The sequence below is a fragment of the Pinus tabuliformis genome, chromosome 5_1 (genome assembly GCF_031772625.1).
Source record: "Pinus tabuliformis cultivar Carrire ecotype Pingquan chromosome 5_1, CPIR1, whole genome shotgun sequence".
Lineage (NCBI taxonomy): Eukaryota > Viridiplantae > Streptophyta > Pinopsida > Pinales > Pinaceae > Pinus > Pinus tabuliformis.
Window position 1 is genome coordinate 208,033,561 of NC_142305.1, and position 5,158 is coordinate 208,038,718.

Here is a 5,158-nt window from a genome sequence, read left to right on the forward strand (position 1 = left end):
AAACTCATATATATATAGAGGAGGTCTTTTCATTTGTATCATCGAACAATTGTTCATTTATGTAATGTAAAGGAGGTTGCCCCCTCGAAGAGGCTGAATTCTAAGGCGTTGATCTATCTTTTCTTGAGTTGGTTTCATAACAGATTTGGCCATTGAATATAGTATGGCCAAGAAATTTAATGGAAGTATGAAAAACTTCTATTTTCTTTTTGCTTGATACAATACCATTCCTCTTTATTGTATTTACAAAGGTTTGTATATGTTTAAAATGACCTTGCAAATTTTTTGAAAAAATAACTGTATCATCTATATACACAATCAGTGAATCGAAGAAGGGTTTAAATATAAAGTCCATCACCTTCTAAAACTTGGATGGTGCATGCTTTAGGCCGAAAGGCATCACATTCCGTTCATAATGTTTGGCTAGGACACTGAAAGATGTTTTGAAATTATCCTTCTCTGATATAGCAACTTGACAAAATCGTGATTTCAGATCGAACTTGGAAAATATTTTTGCTCCTGCTATTCTGCTTATTAGATCTCCTTTGTGGGGAATCGGATATGTATTGTCTGCTAGTACCGAGTTCAAAGGCTTATAATTGATGACTAGCCTTTGGATGCCTCTAACTTGTTCTGCGGTTTTAATTACATAGAACCCATAACAATTCCACGTGCTCTCTGATTCTTTGATCAGTTTCTTACTCAAAAGATTCTTGTTTTTTTTCGCAGAGCTCACAATATTCCTTGTTCATCGGAATTGCCTTACTTTTACATGGCTTACCTGTATATTCTGTTTTATAGGGCAATTCAACACAATATTGCTTTCTGTGCCAAAAAGCATTTGGATCTTCTGCACAATACCCTTTCTCTATTTGTGCCTTTAATTCTGAAATCTTCTTTTGTATTGTTGGTAAGCTTAGCTATTGTGAGATATGAATGGTGGAATCTAGATCTTTTAGATCTGTTAGCTTTAATTCAGCTTTCTTTAGCTCTTCCGTAGTCTGAACCATTGTCGAGACTCATGGAGTTGGGACATATGGTAATTTAATTTTTCCTGGGCCATCCGAGGAGGTAGGAAGAGTAATAAAATATCCACCCTTATTATTTTTTTTTTCTAAATGAACCATGTGATTCAACAATAGCCAAAAATATGTTACCTAAAATAAAATCAACAGAAATGTCAGAAAATGCAAATTTTAATTTTATGCAGTGATTATCAAAGCAGATAAATTCTTTGGGAATTTCATACTTCAACGTTTTACTTCCCAAGCCAATAACTTTTCTTTCTGTTGTCATTCAATATTTAGCAAGGATCACTTTTGTATTTAGAATATTTACGTCTACTCCAGAATCAATAAGAGCAGTCAAATTTAACATCTACCCCTATATGCAAATATTTATTTGTACATGATGTTGCTGGTACTCGATGACGAGTATCCTCATTTCCTAAAAACCTGAAGCAATATCTTTTCTTCCTTCATAAATCTGTACATTTGGTTTGTAAAATTCTTCTAAAGAATCTGTTTCATCAATTGATTTATCTTTTTCTAATCTCACAATCTGAGATTTAAGAATAGGAATTTCAGATTTGAGATTGTAAATTTCATGACTTACCTCCGCTAACGTAAGCGCGCGAACCTTATCCTCTTGTTTATGCCTTTGGAATGATTTTGCATTCTTTTCATAAGAGGCATCAATGAAGAGTGGCTTCTTTGAAGAACTTTTGTTGGAAGATTTCATTTGGTCCATGAAGGCTTCCATAAGAAGATTCTTCATTTCTCCTTCTTCCATAGCTTTTTTTTGGGACAAGATTTTTATCTCATCTTCTTCTGTCTGTGCCATAATAATTTTTTCTTTGTATTTATGTGGCTGTATATATTCATCAGAAGATTCATTAGAAACTTCAAGTTCAGAAGAGAAACTACATTTACAATTTTCAGAATCTGAGCAATTACAAGCATTTCCATAAAAATTTAATTATTCAACTTCTTCTGAAGTATATACAAAACTAGAATTAGAACTTTCAACAGATGAGTCAAGCAATTGTTGATGCTGAATCTGGGGGTGTTCCTTGATCACCACATTGGGGCAATGATCAGATTTATGATTTCTAGACCCACATCTCATGCAAAGATACTAAGCCTCTGTTTTTGGAGTTTTTAATTTTTTATTTTGAGGTTGACATTTCTTGCCTCGATTTCTTTTTTATTCTTCACCTACTGTACTGTTATTTGCAGTATGTCCATTTTTTCCACACAACCAACATGTCAATTTTTTCCATTTTTCTTGCTTGGCACTATGCAGGTGAATGTCAGATGGTTTATAATAATGTGTTTAAGGGACACATTTGTAATATCCCTTTCTTTTATGCTGCCTAAAAGATCAGCCTTTCTTCTTAAAGTCTTTTCTGGTTGATAAGTTCTTTTCTTTCTCACATTTCTTTATTTTTCTCCTTTTTACTAATGGATCATCAAGAGATAATCCATACTTGCTGCACAATGATTTGTTGTCGGGGAACCTCGACAACTTTTCTAGAGACTTATTAACATTCGAGCTTGTGCAAACACCAACCAGGGGCTTAGTAATAATTGAATATATTTGTCCCCATGTGTAAGACTCAAAAGGCATTTGAAAAAATTCTTGCACTCTGAGAGAGTCAACAAACCTGGAAGGAAGTGATGCAAGATAGACTTGCTTCCATAACAAATTCTTTGAGTCTTTTTCCGAATAGGAATTGTTTAGAACTACAAATTAATGATGACATTTTATGTCATTTTCAATGGTTACAACAGAAGCTATTGATTTAATATATTATTCACTCTACTAATCCAATGCTTCCTAGTCCGATTAAATGGGAAAACGAAGTTGAAGAAAAATTGCCCATAACCAAACAAGAAGCATTTCCGAATAGGAATTGTTTACAACTACAAATTAATGATGACATTTTCTGTCCTTTTCAACTGGTTGCAACAAAAGCTATTGATTATCTATTATTCACTCTACTAATCCAATGCTTCCGAGTCTGATTAAATGGGAAAATGAAGTTGAAGAAAAATTTCCCCCAACCAAACAAGAGGCATTTAAATTTTCGTTTCAAGGGTGATAGATAGGCGTAGATATTAACCTCGAGAACTAGAGAAACATTCATGGGAGGCATCGAATTCCATCCAGATCTTTGAGCTACTAAACTTAGTAGATAAAACCAAGAAACATACCTAAGAGGCATCGAATTCCATCCAGATCTCTGAGCTACTAAAGTTAGAAGAGAAAATCATGAAGATTATGCACTGTAGGTATAATGATTGAGACAAGAAATCTAGAAACATCATTTATATACATGTTCCTGTCACTTCCGTACAAGCTGATTTATTCATACGAAAGAACGGGACAAGGTTGCCACAAGAACTGCAAGGAAGAATCTGAAAGAAGCTAAGATGAGTGAAGCATATCCCAGCACACACGAGTTAGTGGCAATGAACAACCCACAATGTAACTATCATATTATTTTGATAAAGTCTACATCATCATAAAATCATGGAAGATATTCAGAGAAGAAAGTCAATTGCTGTTTGTTGTTTCTTGTCATTAAATTTCACCCTCTATCATTTGGGGGACATGTTACCAGCAAGTGCTATTTCCACCTCTATAGCAATATAAATGCTATGTCCGTAAGGTGTCCTTACAACCCCCCTGACGTCATCGTGCGTTACATCTCCGGCCTGACCATGGATGCATGCATGTTACATGCCAACCTCCGGCGATTACGGGTCATCAGGCTCCAGCGACTCTGCCGTCAGCCATGTTCCTGGCCACCAAGCTGCCCACCTCCACTTAGGTGTATTAATGACATCCACCAACTCAGTGTGGAGGCTCATAAACGCGTTACCAACCACCCTCGATACATTATCTGCTCAAATCCAAAATCCCGGCAATTCAACCATTGAACAAATTAACTGTGGAGCTCTGGTGAACAGAGGAAATTAAACCATTGAAAAAATTCACTGTGGAGCTCCAGCAAACAGAGGTTACAGAAGGTGATCCCCGCAGTGCATGCAGCACTTCGAAACAGGTATTTCAAACACTCTGAGCACTTCAAATTCCTCTACCTCAGAATTCTCATAGTTGTCAAGAACTGTGAAGTTTCCATAGCTGCCTTCTTTAAACCCCCAACACGAAACCCCCTGCTAAAACCCAAACTAGCCAGATGGTGCAACAAAGATTCTTTCGACTTCTGTCTTGTGCAACAAAATACAGTTTTTGAGCAAATTCCCTTATGGTAGTGCCCAAAGTGATGAAATCATGGTTGAACATCATTCAATGTCAAATACACTCGCTCCTTCCAAATATATGAATATGGAGGTTCTTACCAGCATATTAATGGCATCGACCCCTTGCTTGTCAAGGATGACTCCTGCTTGGGATAGCATAAGCTGTTTCTGGTCCATTTTCTTCATCTTATGGTTAGATGGAAAATGTTTTCTCGTCTTTTGGTAAGTCCACTCAAAGAAAAAAAACTAAAATTTGACGTAGCATGGGGGAAGAACGTTAAACCATTTGTCAACGAAATGTCAGAGCAATTTGGTATTGTAACTGATCCTGCCGTAAAGTGTTAGTTGACTCAATGTTTGTTGCTCGAGTGTCACATTCTTTACATAACAAATGGCCATGCTTTCACCTTGAGTCTGAATACATACATATTTTCACATTGGAGCTTCACCCAGAGAATCCCGAGGACATTGAGACAGTATCAAAGAAGACAGTATGAGAATAGAGGAGGAGAATGATATCTTTTACATTAATGGCCATTTATTTGGCAATCAACGCAATACAAAACAATGAGAAGTGCACAAGATAGAATGACCATGATACCAAAAACGAAGAAGAGAACAATGAGCTAATTGAGCTAATTCATAATCGTTATTTTCGATTATTCATATAGTGAATGTGCAAATGTAGCGTATATTTATTTTCGATTATTCACATAGTGAATGTGCAAATGTAGCCTAGGTTTACAACAAAGTGATTCCATATAAAAGTTTATTCCTAGGTTGCATTTTTATACTTCAACCCTAGTTTTATTACACGTGAGTAAACAATAACAGGAGAGCTTCTCTGCTTTAACATTATTACCGATCTATTAGCTAGTATTTAGGATAGA